At 39.7% G+C, this 17,500-nt stretch overlaps 1 protein-coding gene and 2 pseudogenes across 1 annotated transcript in view; 1 reads left to right on the forward strand and 2 right to left on the reverse strand.

Annotated features, from left to right (window-relative positions):
* The window catches only part of LOC138028300 (TNF receptor-associated factor 4-like), a 230,650-nt gene that overhangs the window by 166,455 nt on the left and 46,695 nt on the right, over positions 1-17,500 (reverse strand). The window lies entirely within an intron of this gene.
* LOC138029386 (uncharacterized) lies at positions 7,837-10,720 on the reverse strand (annotated as a pseudogene).
* LOC138029387 (uncharacterized) lies at positions 10,991-11,565 on the forward strand (annotated as a pseudogene).

Genomic DNA, 17,500 nt, shown 5'->3' on the forward strand with positions numbered 1-17,500 from the left:
AATCGGAGCAAGGCTCCAAGAGCTCTATTTTTTCTTTACCAATCAGATAAAGAAGTCAATTTTTCGACTTTTTCACATGCGATCCGTACAGGAAATGTATCATGCCCTGCTTCCCCAAAATGATAAGTAGGAAGGGAGGTCATGATCGCGGGTTATAGCTTCACTTGATTTCATAACCGGAGTCAGGGTCAATATATGGTCCATTTCATATATATCATTTCGTTCAATGAAAAAAAATTCTAACATAATAGATTCCTCGAGTGATCACTCGTCTCTCAGTACATCCACAAGGGCATTATTACTACCCCCCTCGTATTCTTCGTCCTTTGTCTGTACATTCGTTTGCTTCCAGAATAAAGTTTAAATGGTGGATACCCAAGCCATTGTTTTTAGGAGGAGGTGAAATGCGACTCCACTAAAAACGACTGCATGGGGGGCTAGGTTTATGGGTCATCAACATAAATGACTTTCATGTAAAATCTCGTGGCTTTCCTGTAAATCTGAGCTAAAATCATGCATGTTGTTTGTTTTCCTTTCTAGAGTGTGATTTTAATCTCGGCATGGAAAGTGGTCTAATCTCAGACTTGCAAATTGGAGCCTCTTCACGATGGGATAGCAACAATGGCCCCAGTCAAGGAAGACTGAACTATAAAGAAACCACAAGCAAGGCAGGAGCTTGGGTAACTCGCAATAATGTCAGTCAATGGCTGCAGATTTATCTGGGTAACGCCATAATAACCCGTGTCGCAACGCAAGGAAGAAATTACAACCCCAGTTGGCCTCATGGAGTCCACACTCAGTGGGTGACCAAGTACAAGCTGCAGTACAGTAACGATAATGTGACTTTCCAATACTACAAGGAGCAAGGAGTAGTGAAGGTTAAAACAAATATTTCATATATGTTGCTTTGAACTATTCAGTTACTCCTGGAAAGTAAAATGAGACTTTAGGAACGCAGACTGAGCAGATATGAACTAGTCCCCCAACAGGAAACATATTCGTAGGAGGTAGCCGTGTACATTTAGTCAGTCTACATCCGTGATTTCACAAGGCAATAATTGTTACCCAGCAAAGTACATTGAGTTTCGTCTTCGCAGACTCACGAAAGGAGCAGTGGTGGCGCAATCATGGTGAGAGCACTCGCCTCAGACCATTGTGGCCCCGGTTCGTTCCAGAAACTCGGCGTCATATGTGGGTTTGAGATTGTTCGTTCTCTACTCTGCTCCGAGAGATTTTTCTCCAGGTACTCCGGTTTTGAGTTAATTTCATTAGTGTCCCCAATTAGCGCTTTAGTACTAGATCCATTGACATCATTATTGTTATTGTTCATGAGAACGAGTAATTGAATGTAAGTTTCGCACAACTTATTAATCGATGGTTAATAAATTCCTGATTACGAATAGAAATGTGGGTGGGGACAAGAGAGCCAGCTAAAAACGAAAAAAATTAAGGCCTTAAACAATAGCTCCTGCGTATAGTCGACCCCTTTCAGTTAATTCCCAGACTGGAGGACAAAACAATAAGATTTTTTTGCATCTGAAAGGATTGTTTCTGTCAGGGGACAGAACAACCATTGTTTTGTCCTCCAGATTTGGGAATTACTGAAATTGGTCTATAAATAGTAACACTGGCACGAAAACGACGCCCTTTTCAGACTAGCTATTAACAAGTGTAGTTGTGGCAAACTATCCCTTATTTCCCCAAAATTACAAATAGCCATGTTGTAAAACGTTTTTTGTTTAGTTTCTGAGCCATCCGAAGAGTGTTAATAATTTAGTTGCCATGAAAACATCAAGTTACGTTAGAGAAAAAATGTCACAGTGAATCGTTGGGACTTTGTTTCACTGTTTCAAGAATAAAATTATAATAGTTAAAGCCTTGTGCAGCCAGTTGGACCCCTCCACCAGCAGTCTTAATAGGGAAGGAGCTCTTCACACTGAGATTCATTTTTAAAGTATCTTAATGAAGTTTAAGGTTAGGGTTTCTTTGTTCGCTTATCTCATCATATAATTTTTGTCGTTATTATATACTCTTGATCATTATCATGATCAATTTTGTCATTCTTATCTTTATTATTATTATTATTATTATTATTATTATTATTATCATTATCATTATCATCATGGCTTTTTCTTTGATTAGTATTTTTCAGGTTCTCAATTCCGTTATTCTTGCCATGAATCATCATAAGATAAAACGAAACCAGTGACTATTAAATCTGGCTAGGGAATCATGATTGATATCTGAATAACAGCATAGCTAGTATAGCAGCTGACGAGATGACGACGGTGCAAATGTGTAACAGTTTCTCGCTTTGTTTTGTTTTTTACCCAGGAGTTCACTGGAAACTCAGACCGCGACACTGTCGTTGAGAATGTTCTCAACTCGCCAATTGAGATGAAGTTCATCCGTTTCCAACCAACAGCTTGGCATGGTCACATATCAATGAGGGTGGAACTCTATGGATGCCGGGAAGGTAGCCATTTTGTTCTTTTCTCTCACCTCGTTATTTAGATTCCTCCCTGTTCTTGTTCATTACTGTCGTTATAATTCACAATTATTCTAGGAGCCGGGCTGGATAAGAAATGATAAAAACAAACATAATGACATGATCATAATGTCATTTTATCTCAAGGCTTGTCATAGCTGATTAAATGCCATATATTAAGTATTAATGCTAAATGTAGTTCACAAATTTCTAGTTTATAAAGAAACCTTGGTGCTGCGTCGGTGGGAGAGTGAAACAGGAAAATTTGGTTTTATCAAACGTGTTGATAAAGGTCGAATAGAGGTTTTGCACGGCAGCCATATTGCATGGCAGGAACAATGAAAATGTTTTGCATCAGAAAGAACATTTGTTCCCATAGGAAAAAGAATCTTTTGTTCCTGCAATGCAACATGGCTACCGTGCAAAACCTCTGTTACCACCGTGAACGATTTGGAAAGCTGACGTTTCGAGCGTTAACGTTAGCCCCTTCGTCAGAGCGAATTGAGGAATTGTGGGTGTTGTTGGTTTTCATGCGGGTGTGGAGGAGCTTTGCCATTGGTGGAAATATATTAACACGAATTTGTGAATAAATTAATGGAATGAGAGGCGTTCATTGATTCCGTGAGGATAGGGTGTGCCTAGTTGAAAGATGAATTTTTGTTCCAAATTCTTGCGGCTTTGTTTGTTCGCGTGGTCTAAGGATAGGCCGCAAATTGTCATGTTGTGGTGGGAGTGATTAGGACTGTGTCGTTTTTTCCACATCACGTAGGTATTCGCAAAAGCGGTCCGCCAATCTTCTCCCTCTTTCGCCTATGTAGGTCTTCTTACACAGTGTGCACGTTATGCAATAGATGACATGAATGGAGATGCATGTAAAGTGGTCAGTGATTTTAACGGATCGATTCGGTCCTGAGATCTTAAAGGGAACCTCCACTAAAACAACAAAATAACTTTAAACCACAGAACATAATGTTTACAATTGCAATTGTTCAATCTTTTTCCAATGAAAGCGTTTGTATTCGAGAAAAATAAATTCCAAAAACGCTTATTTTGGATTTCAAATTTCCCGGGCGCCGCCATCTTGAATAATTGTGACGTAACTTGGTTGCCCTATTGTTCCAGAACAATCGCTCTTTGTATCAGAACAATAGAGCAACCAAGTTACGTCACAATTATTCAAGATGGCGGCGCCCGGGAAATTTGAAAGCCAAAATAAGCGTTTTTGGAATTTATTTTTCTCGAATACAAACGTTTTCATTGGAAAAAGATTGAGCAATTCCAATTGTGAACATTATGTTCTGTGGTTTAAAGGTATTTTGTTGTTTTAGTGGAGGTTCCCTTTAACCATGTTAGAAATAAAAGGACAAGTTTTGCATCGTGTGCGTGTACATTTGAAAGTTCCGGTTGGTTGTCAGATTTAATTGCGCTCCTAACTAGAAAGTTACCTATGTTTTTGTTGCGTTTGAATGAAATAAGTGGTGGTGGAGGAAATATATCTTTACTTTCAGGATCATTGCGGAGAATCTTGAAATTTTTGAGAATGACATTTTTGACTGCAAGGTTTGTGGATGATACGTGAGGGTGAATGGAATTCTGTTGGGTTTCTTCGTTCTGTGACGTTTGGAGTGCGGTTTGGCGATCGATTTCTTGGGCACGATGTTTTCCCAAATACAAACTGGCACATTTCCTCGCACTTGCTGTTAAAATTGGACTCGTCACTACAGAGGGGTCTTAGTCTGAGAAATTGAGAGAATGGGATGGCGTTTTTACGTGTTGTGGATGCTAGGACGAATGCAACAAGTAGTTATGGGAATCTGTTGGTTTGTAGTGTACGCTTGTAGATAAAATGATGCCTTTGACTGAAAGCTTTTATTTCTAACATGGTTAGGATCTCAGGACCGAATCGATCCGTTAAAATCACTGACCACTTTACATACATCTCCGCAAAAGTCATCTATTGCATAACCTGCACACTATGTAAGAATACCAACACAGGCGAAACGGGTATTGCCAGAAAATATCACTAGTTCATTTTGAGCTGCCAATTTTTTAGCATACTATTTGTCAGAAGCATAAACTGTCATATAAAATATGAGAAAATTTTTTTTTGTAGTTGGCCACATTCGTAAGTTAAGGCCTTTTTCAAACAGTCATGCTTGTTCAGTGACGATGGTGAACAAAGATCAACTGCTGGATGATTTTTATCAAAAGGATTTAAAAATCGTTAATTGAGTACCTGTATCCCTTTCTTGGTATTCAGATGTCGATGAATGCAGCACCGGGAGCCATGATTGCAATGAAAGTGCAACTTGTACAAATACGGCTGGAAACTTCAACTGCACATGCAAGCCAGGCTTTACTGGAGATGGACGGTCATGTTCAGGTACAATAGCTAAGTGTTACCATTATTCGTATTGCCAGGAAATATCACTAGTTCATTTTGAGCTGCGAATTTTTTAACGTACTATTCGTCAGAAGCATAAACTCTCATATAAGATGTGATGATAGTTTTTTTTGTGGTTGGCCACATTCGTAAGTCAAGGCCTTCATTTGGATTTCAAGGTCCGCCATATTACTCACGTTCAAAACTGACTGATTGGACCTCAGACGGTTGGATCTAGGGAAAAGTGACGTCATTTACTCACAACGTTAAAATTTTAACGTGTAAATGCAGCTTCTTGTGTATGCAAAACACGAGTTCAAAAGTCTAAAACCCAAAACTCCAGTCCTGCATATTAACTTTGCGGCGTCAGTACACACGCATTGCATTCTTAAACTGGTGAGCCTTTGACGTCATTTTCTCCTCGATCCAGCTCTCTCAAGAACTTAAGTTAGGAATAGCTGACCATTAAATAAGAAATTTTTGAGTAAAAAAAAAAAAAAAACAGGGGTCTTTTTGAAATAAAGGCTTAGAACTTTGGTTGGTTAGTGTTTAGCTAACATAGTTCTGAAATCCGAAATCCGTCATTTTCTTCTCGATCCAGCTCTCTTAGTAATGGGGGACCATTAAGTAAGAAAATTCCAGTTGAAATAAACAGGTCTTTTTGAAATCCAGGCTTAAACTTGGGTCAATTAGTGGTTAGTTAACATAATTTTGAAATCCAAAGGAAAAAAAAGAATTGACCTTTTGGCCATGGCAGCACTTTAACGCAAAATATATGTCAACGGCAAATCCTAATCTTTCAGGTCAGGACTGCTTTAAAGCGAAAAACTCATACATTTTAAAGCAAGCTAACAATGTTCATCGTACGTGACACTGACGCCATTTACTGGTCAGTAAATGAAACCAAAAAAATCACATCTGGGGTTCTTCCCGAAACGAATGGAACACTTTCGAAATCGTGCTAAAGCTAAAAATAAAAACTTTTAAAGATAGTTTATTTCTAAGAGCAAACTTAGCTTGTGGGAAAAAAATTTTTCATCTTATCCCGGCTATTTAAGAGTGAATGTCCCTAAAAATCAAAGAAAATTTAAAAAATGTGGCCACGGTCAAAAAATCGATTTCGCTCAGACTTTATCAGTTTGAAGTCCTAGGTAACTAACTAAAGGGAATCAAGTTAGTTTTTAGAAATATTTCATTTAACGGCAGAAAACCACGAAAAATGGTTATCGCACCGGAAGCTCATATTTCACTCCGTGAGAATCCGAAATTTTACACTTTTCAGCTCCTTGCTACACAGACGTTTACATCGCTGTGAATCTTTCTCAACTTTAATTGCATATATTTACTCTTCCTCGGACAAGACATAGTGATTATTTTTATCTCTTGTTCTTTCCGAGCGAACTGAGCCCCGATTAATTAAAGACACTTTTCTTATCAGTTGAAAACTCAAAAATAATCCAAATCCAGCGCGGCAAAAAGCTGACCGGTAGTGTTTCAAATCTTCTGATATTTTAACCAAAGAGTGTCCAGTCATTGAAGTTTAGGTTTGCAGTTTCATTTATTTGGGATCTAGTAGCAGTTTTGAATGAACGCCGGTCAAAATTCGGGAAAATTACAATTCAGCGCCATTGAATTTACAACGTAAGCTGATGTAACACAATTCCCCCCATGCAAGGAAAAAAACAACGACAACAAGAAAACGCCAGAGACATCACAAAACGGGTTTAAATTGTTTGACGCCGGTGAAACGTTAGAGAAATAGCACTTATCTTGACCATCGCGTGCAAGAGAAAAAAGATAAGGAACACCAAACTTAAATCACACTCTAATCTACCCTGGCTCTCGCTTCTTTGTGTCACGCACGAACAAGTTGAACAACTTCGTTGCTAAAACAACAGTACAAACACGTAAAGTTATTGACTCCAAACCAGGTGATAGTTTAAAGTATCTGTGTTGTTGATGTGCGAAGTTTTTCTTTAATAAGATTGCATAAGCCAGTTAACATGTTGATGAAATCAAACCGCTCTAAGAGACACAAATTTATCACGGAAGAGCAACTTAATTCATGCCTCCTAAACGTAAATATTGCATCGGTATCTAAATAAACAAAGCACTTATATCTCAATGAACAGAGTGTATTGCAGAGTGTTTCGCGACATATTCAAAAGCGATTTTGTGTTCATTCTTTAGATTCTCGGTGGAATTTCACTTGCATACCAACAAAGTACAACATGTAGTCAACCCAACTTCCGTCATACCGCTTTCCGGAACTTAAGGAGAAATGGGCCTATCTTGGCACGGTGTAGATATTTTCAGAAACCAGCTAACTTACACGTGCTGCTTACGAATATCTATCCCACTCGTCGAGCATCGTTATGGTTGGTTGAAGGTTAAATAGTTTAGAGTAACGTACGCAGTGTACATAATTTGGCTCGGTTCCCGTGGGGTGGGGGCGGGTACTCCCAGAAAAATTGGGTGGAGGTGTGAAGCCCGCTTTCCAAAACCCGTACCCTATTTATGACCAAAACTTGTGATTTTCCCTACCCTATTTATGACCTGAGCAAAAATTCGATACCCTATTAATGACCGTTTCGGCTGGCACGGTTACCCTAAACATAATTTATGAAGGACTTTTGATGATCTTATCGATAATGATGAAAACGTAGCTTCTTCTTAAAAAACATACTCAATTCAAGACTAAAGTGCAAAAACCATACCCTGTTTATGACCAAAATGGCCAAAATCGATACCCTATCTATGACCAAAACGGCTGAAAAGCCATGCCCTTTGGGGCGGCAGATACCTATATAGCCCATATAAGGGAGTACCCCCCCCCCCCCCCCATCCGGGGCTCAGTCACTGTAAGGTTCTATGGAAAGCTCACCTCACCTCACCTCACCTCACCTCACCTATGACCTAGTAAATAATCGCATAAATGTAAACAGCTGATTTAATTCTCTCGGTTTTACGAGGCACAGCTGCATTCGTCCACAAGCTGCGACAAACGACTGATATACGGATTCTTTCGTCTTTGCGTTATATCGGAGACATCCAAGCCCAGTTCAATGCAAATGCTACGCAACATGTCCACACTTAGCGACGTCGGTTTCTTCTTGCACGCTTGCATGAGTTCACAGATATTGTAGCCTGACGAGGATACAATTGGGTGCTGAAGAGAAACCTCCCTCATCACACGCGCACACATTTCCGAATGGGTCGTCTGCGCCAGCGCTGCCCTGTTATCTTCTCCGGGGACCTCGTCGTCTGAATCTCCACGGTTAACTGTACTGGGAGCCAGCCTTTTCTTTGCTGCCAGTCTTGATAAGAATCCAGTGATTTGCTTTTCTGTTAGAACTTGTTCTGGTTGAAACCGACGAACTCCCAACTCGTCCCTTGCTTTCCGTCCACTTTGCTCGCCAATTTCAAATTGCTGTTTCAAAAATTCATTCTGTTTCTGCGTAAAACGAGCCTTCTTGGTGATTGTCTTCAGAGCCCATCCCATTGGAAGGGGAGTTAAGCATTGGCTCTGTTCTTCGCATTGTAACTGTACAGTGGGAATCCTACTACCTTCATCCATTAGCTTTGAAGCGTAAACTCGTTTTGCCTTGTCATACAGTGTTTCCTGTTCAGGGAGTCGTTTGTGTTTACCCGTGTCCAGATGTGCTTGTAGCGATGTAAAATGGCTGTAGGCTTTATACATCCTTCCTTGGGGCACGGGAAAAGTAGTGAAGCTTGATCAGTGTCACGATCAGCATCATCTTGGTCTGGACGGGTGAGCGCGTGGGTATCTGCTGGATCCCGGTTAGATGAGTTCTTTACATTCCTGTGTCTCACGCTCTTGAAAGATGGCGTTGTCTGCGATGGGGGATCAAGCACTTCTAGAACTTCCGGGATCTGCAAAACGCCCCTAAATTGTGTCCACGGTAACAACTTCCCTGGACCCCCGTTGAACGCTCTCCTCGCACGTATTCCGCTCTCTTCAGACTTGAAGTTGTTAAGCAAGCTAACACCCTCCCATTTGACTGGCGGAGTAATTGACGTATTAAGTGAGAAGTAACTAGCTTTCGCACGAGACTATGGACCAGACTCTATGGCAGTTTTCAGCTGCACAGCTGTTGTCACATCATGACCCTCGTTAACATATCTTCCTACATCTCCCTTAATAGTTGCTGCTTGACGGTCGCAGACTCCTTTGCCGCCTTGAGGGTCGGAAAAGTCGTTCCGTTCTACAACCACCCCAGCGATGTCACCTGCTAGTTTAGCTGAAACGATTGTATACCCACTGTGGTAACAGCCCGCCTTTTCTTGCTTGTAATAAGCTCTTTCTAATTGCGGCATTTCCTTCTTCAGTGAGGCGAGGCAGTCCTGCATTATAGATACCACGACGGCACTGTCTTGTGAACAGTTCTGAAAGACATGTAGAAATGTTTGAGACTCAAAGTGCTCGCTTTCTTCCGACTTTCTGATTGTAACTGTAATATGCCATGGTAACCCACGCTTAGCAAACCAGTCCGACTGCGGCTCTCGAAATTTCCGTGGCATGTATTTCATCGCCCAATCCTGAACAAGGAACACATCAGATTTGCTCTTGATTTTAGCTAAAACAGAACATTTGGCTTGATCCTGGTGAACGGAGCGCAACTGATGGGATTTCCAGATCATGATGTTATTTGTTGCTTGCTTAATAGTGTGCAGCATGTCCTCCTTCTCCTCTTCATTGCAAAGTGCATGAGAACACACACCTTCCAAGGTAGTTAGGACTTCCAGCAACTGGCAGCACTGCGCGCATGACTCATTGTGTGGGTGATCGCAGCAGGCTTGAAAGTCAGAGTCTGTTGAATCACTTAGGGCGTCCTACAGTGATCAGCAATGCTCGACGACTCAACCACATGGACCTGAAATACACCAAGGACAAGACAAACCGCAATTGTTGTTTTTACGTATACAATTTCAATTGCAATACTTTCTTGAATAAGTGACACCCCCGTCCCCCTCATTCTCCGAATCACGTTTGGGGTCTTAATAACCTCACCAGTTGATAGCTTCAAAAGCCTTTCGCCAAAAGGAACATCATGAAGAACATGCGGACTTGTTATGAACGAAATGAAAATCTTCTAATTGTCCTTGGTCAACTTTCATCCTCCGGTATTCATGGCTTGGAATCGGTTCTGCTCTCCCGTGTAGCAAGGTATGGTGTCGAGCTATGTTATAGCGGTAATTGGTGACTGTTGGGATAAACTCCTGCACCTCTTTGATAGACAACAAGACGGAGAAGGTACTTTTTTCTATTGTCTTAGGTATTTTTGTCTGTTTAGGGTCTGTTTACACAAAGAGAGGGTTCCTCGGCTAACCGAGTTACCCGAACAACTGAGTTACCCTGCATGGAAGAGCCAATTTTTCATACGTTCCGTTAGAAAACACATTGGAGCGTTTACATGCCAGACAGGGTGACCCGACTAGCCGAGGCGAGAAGACGGCTAAAGTAGCGTTATACTCCAAGGCAGCCTTCAACGTGAACTGCCTCTAGTAACTACGATCAATTAGTAAAGTGAAAAGTAATAGCCCAATACACTGAAAAGCAGCTGCTAGCGGGACGAGTGATTAAAAATTTACACTTACTACCTGTTTGTCCGTCATCTGGTTTGTTGTGCTTTGCGGCCGCTATTTTTAGTTAATGAGATCTTCGTTTATTTTTATACTCTGATTTCACATTTCTATTTCTTATTTTAGCATTTTATTTAGGACTACATACTCACCAGGTTTAACTCGCTCAAACTATCTGCGATGTTAGCAACTTCTTCTGTCATATGTCCTGTCTCAGGTATCTGTTCTTTAAACACGCTGAGCATCTTTCTACATTTTACGCAAATTCCTTCCGGAAAAAAAAGGGCGAACGCTGTTAACACCACAGAAATTATCCCAAAGACGCGTAATTTTAGATGGAGCCGTACCAAATTTAACTGTAGCTATTTTTGGAAACATAAACAAATACAATTGCGAAAGGCTGATGGTGCGATGAAGGATGATAGGAGTGAGGGAAAAATAAAATGTGATATGTTTTGCTCATTACGAACCTAACATTTTTCTTCCATCAATGGAAACTTTGGAAATACAACAAAATGGAAATGGAAAATCCAACAAAATGCAAGGAGATTATTTTCCGTAAGAAAGGTTTCAGTCAGGACATCGCGTCAGTTAGTAATATACCGCAGTGCGCAGAGTTACCCATATTAGGTGTTCCAACAAAATTGTAAATACAGTAGTCACGTGCGCGCGAAGGTAATTAAGGCCAACGAGTCATTATTCGTATCAGGATCTTTACGTAAGGAAGAAATGTCCCAGGAGGAAGTAGATCACCTTTTTCACGCAATAGTTTTACCAAATTTTTCTTACGCTCTGTCGGTTTATGGTGCCTCAGATTCCGACCTTTCTGTAAAACAGAATTTCTTAGACCGGTGTATGAAAAGAAAGTTATACATGTATACTCCAAGAATGTAAATATCAGGGACTTGCTAGAGAAGGCGGACAAGACACTCTACAAAAAAAGATCGAATGTCCGTTCTTCCAGTTTTTACCTAAGAAAAAGAAAACGAGGTACAATCTTAGAAATACGTCAGTCTCTGTCCCTTGGATCCACACTGACAGATTTAAGAACGTTTTTAGTAACAGAATAATTTTTAAATATGATATGTAAATAGTTTCTAGAGTTTATATTTTTTCTTTCTTATTAATTGTAACTTAGGATATGTATTTTTATCTTAAGAAATAAAGATTATTATTATTATTATTATTATTATTATTATTATTATCATTATTTAATCGTACCCAAAGACTGGAGTTTTGCTTTATATCTGGTTAGACTGCTTTTATATCACAAGCCGGTACGTAATCCTTAACACAGCGCGAGATGCTAACGGAATACGCGGTGTCTGACATTCGCAGGAATACGGGCTCCGATAAATGATGGCAATCAACTGGCTATTAGTTCATCAAACACTTCATCACTTACCTGAGCCCACAGGAAAAAACTGATTTGTACGTTCCAATAACTTGATGGACTGGGACAAATTTATTCCTTTTTGCATTGTTGGTACTTTCCGAAGGTCCTTGCAGTGACCCGAAACAACTTCCGGTACGCTACATAAACCACTTGGCCTTCGCCAACCTATGCCCAATCGCGCCCGATGAGCGGGGCAGATGGTCATTTCCAAGAGGTTTGATGGCTTTTCAAAACACCCGCATCTTGCCAAGATAAGTTCCACTTCAGTTTCAACGCCGGAAAATTTCAAGGACTTTTTGTGTTTTTTGATCTCCTTATTACACTGGTATGATGGAAGTGGAAGAACTACTGCGTTCGTCCGCGCCACAAATTCCACCGGCAATATTGAAGAACGAACACGACATTGTTAATTTGTACTTCCCAGTAATAACCTTGGTTTCATCCGAGGTAAGTGCGTTGTTTATCTAGATCAAGAAGTAACATTTACTTTCTGTGGGAACAATTACCCTATTGGCTTCCACGACGACATACAGTCTCACACACGTAATGAAATTAATTAATTTTGGTCCGATTTCTAATCTGACCTTTTTTTATTTCTTTACCACTTTTAATAGGAAATTCTGTCATATTAAAGCAAAGTCTCACATCAGCAACTAAGATAGTTTTACTTATGACTGATTTGACGCAACAGATTTAAAATATTTGCGAATTTGATCGTGCGCGACAAATCATGGGAGAGTAAAAGTTTCGTGTTTCCCTCACTTTTTTCGAGTTAGTTTTTCATGATCGATATAGATACATTTTATATAACGAAGCAAAACGTAAAATGATTTAACCGTCTTAATTGCGATGTCTCTGACCCAAATTTGGTTTTCTATTTTGGGGTGAGTTGCATGAGCTCACATTGTAAATTTCACTGGCGCTGAATTGTAATTTTCTCGAGTTTTGACCGGCCTTCATTCAAAACTGATAGTAGATCCCAAATAAATGAAACTGCAAACTTAAACCTCAATGACTGGACACTCTTTTCTTAAAATATCAGAAGATTTGAAACACTACCGGTCAGCTTTTTGTCTCGCTGGATATAGATTATTTTTGAGTTTTCAACTAATGAGGAAAGTGTGTTTGCTTAATTGGGGCTCAGTTCGCTCGGAAAGGACAAGAGATAAAAATAATCATTATGTCTTGGCTGAGGAAGAGTCAATATGTGCAATTAAAGTTGAGAAAGATTCACAGCGATGTAAACGTCTGTGTAGCAAGGAGGTGAAAAGTGTGAAATTTTGGATTCTCACGGAGTGAAAATTTGAGCTTCCGGTACGATAACCGTTTTTCGTGGTTTTCTGCCGTTAAATGAAATATTTCAAAAAACTAACTTGATATCCTCTAGTTACTTACCTAGGCCTTCAAACTGACAAAGTCTGAGGGAAATTGATATTTTGACCCTGGCCACGATTTCTTTGCTTTTTAGTGGCAATCACTCTTAATATTGTATGGGTAATGCCCCAGCGATACAGCCACATTCTTTTATTCATCAAGGTTGAAGCAGCAAATTGATTCACTTAAACAAATTATCAAGACCTTCACTGATGCCATTAACAGATTAATAAGTAACACGTGGATAAAGCCCGAGTATCTTCCTGAAATCGTACCTATAGTGAAAAGTAACCACGATTTTTGAAAAAAAAGTTTCTTCGCGCAAATTGAACATGGGGAATATCATCCTGTTTATTTAATATTGTGCGGAGTTTTAAAATAATGAGACATTTCTTTTATTTATTAATTGAAGATTGTACCAGCAAATTGAATTACTTCACAAAATATCAAGACCTGCCAACACAGTCAGCCTGGGATGTTGAAGTGTTCACTATTGATGGAAGTTTGTTTATGGCCTTCGCTAAGTATCGTGAGCGTTCCGAAGGTAATTTTAATTACGAGGTGGGTTCTTGCATCTACAAACTAAACGAGTCGGCTGGAAATTTTACGCTTGACCAGACCATAAACACCACTGGAGCATACGACATCGAATACTTTATGATCGCTGATAAACATTACATTGCTATCGCCAATCATAAGGATGGAAGTATTTACAATCTAAATTCTTCCGTTTTCCAGTGGAATGGACACAGTTTCGAGCTTTGGCAGAACATTTCAACATCCGGAGCAACCAGTTTTAACTTCTTTAAAATACATTCGGAACTGTTCCTTGCAGTCACGAATTCTTACGATGGAAGTTCTTACCGTATAAACTCATCCATCTACAAGTGGAAGGACAATACGTTTGAGGAGTTACAGGAAATAAGAACACAAGGAGCGTGGGCAAGTACAGTGTTAACAATACACAACGAAACATTTATTGTTTTTGTAAACGATTACAGTTCGGGTTCCTCCTATTCTCCAGACGTGATGAAATGGTCGGGGAAAAAATTTATCGACCCGAAATTCCCTCAGATCTTTGGCCATCACGCCCGGGATCTCAAGGCCTTCACGATCAATGATACTATATACCTTGCATTTGCTACAATGTATTCTGGAATTGTGATTTACAAGTGGGACGGTGAAAAGTTTGTTAATGTCAAAGAAACTATTTCAAAACCAGATTACGTTGACACCTTGCATACGTTTACGATGTGTGGTCAAACGTTCCTGTGCGCGGCCAAACGTTATCGTTTAGTTTTGTATGTGCACTCGGAATCTGAGTTTATGTCGAGGTATCAAGAATTTCCACAGAACTACGGCCCAAGACGTGTCAAGTCATTCGAGTATAAAGGACACACTTACCTAGCAGTAGCAAACGTCTGGCACAACGGCATCGTGTATAAGTCAGGTTTAAAGTGGTTCTAAGATTACTAAATGTAAAATGGCTTTGGAGTGGAACTTGTCAAAGATTTATCAAATAGGACAACCAAACTTCATTTGAACTGAATTACTTGTTCGTCAGTCACGAAAACCAACTGATAATTTGAAGCTGCTTTTTGTGGCCTCAACACTTGGCTTTTAATTCCAAACGCGAACTCACAAAATCAATTTCAATTGAAGGATTTGTTAACCTAGATCAGGTAAATTGTCTTATTTAAAGTTGTTACCGGCTTCGTAGTTTTTTCTTCGATGAACAATTTTTGCTGAGAAAAGGTATCATAACCTCCCAGAGACGGACCCAAATTTCTTCTTAGGAGGGGTTGCACCACAAAGGAATGGGGCAGCTGACCAGCCGCAGGACATCTAAAGGGGGAAGGGGGTGCGCACCCTCTGAACCATCCAACTACTTCCGCCCCTGCCTACTTATAAGTTGTTACAAGTGGTTCTGCACCCAGGGTAGGTTCGGTTGTTCCCCCCTCAAATATTAACTTTACTCGTTTGTGTGTGAAGAAAGTCAAGGCTGTTTTTAATTGGAGATCTTTTTACGAGTAATAATGATCATTTTATCCGTTTTTTTTTTTTGTTATTTTGACTTGTCGCAACGGACGAGGTGGAAATATTCTTAAATTTGACTTTCATTTATCAACAATCACTTTGAGGTTTTTGCTTTATTTCCCCAACCCTGTAAACAAATAATCACCGTTCACATGCATAGTTTAGTTTAATTGAACCCGTCATCGGGTGGAGTAATTTAAACAAGCATGAAGTACCACACACTACGTATCAACTCTCATGATAGGTTTTAATACATTGTTAATATTACTATAGTGATGTTAACAAGTAAAATCCAAGGTTATGTCCTTGAGTATGTCCGGGTAGTGTTGTTTATATAAATGTGCGTAAAAGAGCGAAGAGATCAAGACCACTAGAGTTTGACAATTTGAGAAGACTGATCAGTTCCATTTCGTAACTTTTCGATATATTCTCTTTGCCTTTCTATACAAAATGCATTTGCAATTAATCAAAATAAACACAATGGCGTTCTGTGCCATGTCAAAAGAATGTGTTAAGGTGATGGTACACGAGCTGACTTTTAGCGCCAATTTTTAACACAACATTGTTGCGTTGAACGTTGCCGCTTGGAACAGGGTGCAGAGGGCGATTTTTAAGGCAACGGAAACATTTTGAAGTTTTTTGAAAGCGTTTAATTAACCTGCTTAATTGTTGATCGATTTTTGTTGGTGTTGGTGGGTGTTACACCCTGGGCGCTGACTTTTATCGCATCATCTTCAAGAGCTAACTCTCTTATTATCTGATGATATACCCTTCTTTCTTCCCTCAGTCTAATCCAACTTCTCGTCCAAATAATTCTTTCCCGATTTCTTCCTTTTTCATCTTCCAAATCGTCCACTAACAACAGAACCTGAATGATTTTCAGCCGCCGTCTTCTTAACTCATTGTCCGCCATATTTGTCGAGCAGGAGCCTGGGTTCAAGTGTTGCGAGCAATATTGCGTTAAAAATCGTCTCGTGTAACATACCGTTGCCGCAAAAAAAGTTGCGTTAAAAGTTGTCTCGTGTAACATGGATTAAAAATCGGCGTTAAAAATCGGCTTGTGTAACATCACCTTTAGATGCTTTAGACAGAAAAAATACACCACCAATGTTTTATCTTTGGACAGGATGCTAGTTTGATAGTTCTTGGCCATTTCTTTCAAATCCAATAGCCCAATTTCGATATATTAAAATTCAGTTTTAGACAAAAGGCATCACGAAACTCATACAAATCTTTCTTTTTGTTCCCCAGAACCGCAAAATCTCGCTTATTGTTTTAAATTGAATTTTCAGTCAATCTATCAAAATTACAACTGGACGCCCACGATCATGGGTTCCTGATCACAATTTAAGTACTGCATGAACAACTGTAAAATTTTAAATATGACCAAAGAATCTACAGTCGATCCGAACAGTTCCAGTTGGGAGCAAACCAATCTGTTGATCTCTGTTGTGTGTGTGACAAACACAGGCGTGCCGTTCAACAAGGGAGTACCCCAGCTAATATTCTGGGCAGGACTTCAACCTGAGTTTTTAAGATTTCAATTCAGACACATCAGCCAGTCATAAACGAGGCCTCCGGCATAAGCTCATGGCTAAGAACACGTTTCGATAAAGTGTGTAATTGCTCAGATTCTAGAGTTTGCAAAATACTCCAGTGATCTTCAATAATTACAGGGGTAGCTCACTTGGTGTGAGGTAATAGACAAATCGAACGCCACTGCTAGGAGATATGTACACCAGATTTAATCAAAGTTCAAAATCTCAGTTACCTTGAGTTACAAAGTAACGACAATTTGTAGAATCGACGATAATTTTACGATGTAACAGCAGTAGTAGTACAAGTAGATTTGTAGCGATCAGTAGTGAAAGTAGCAGAACAGTAGTAGCGGTGGTAGTAATGGTGATGGGTTCGAATTCGGTCGACGACTCACGCCAAAAGATAGCTTGATAGGATATCCATTGATAGATTATAGCAACTAGTAGATTCTACGATCGCTGAACAATAATAGCTGAATATACCTTTTATAATAATGCCTTAAGTGAATAAAACTAGGGAGTTGTCTAAAAACGTGCACTCTACAGTTTTCTAAATTCCCTCACGGAACATGTAGAAGCTATCGATAAGCATGAAACCGCAAATTTCTAAGGAAATTGTAATATTGAAGCACGTTTACCCTTTAAAATACTATTTATAATCACCAGAAAATTCGTGAGAA

Source organism: Montipora capricornis, chromosome 13 (assembly GCF_036669925.1).
Source record: "Montipora capricornis isolate CH-2021 chromosome 13, ASM3666992v2, whole genome shotgun sequence".
Taxonomy (NCBI): Eukaryota; Metazoa; Cnidaria; class Anthozoa; order Scleractinia; family Acroporidae; genus Montipora; species Montipora capricornis.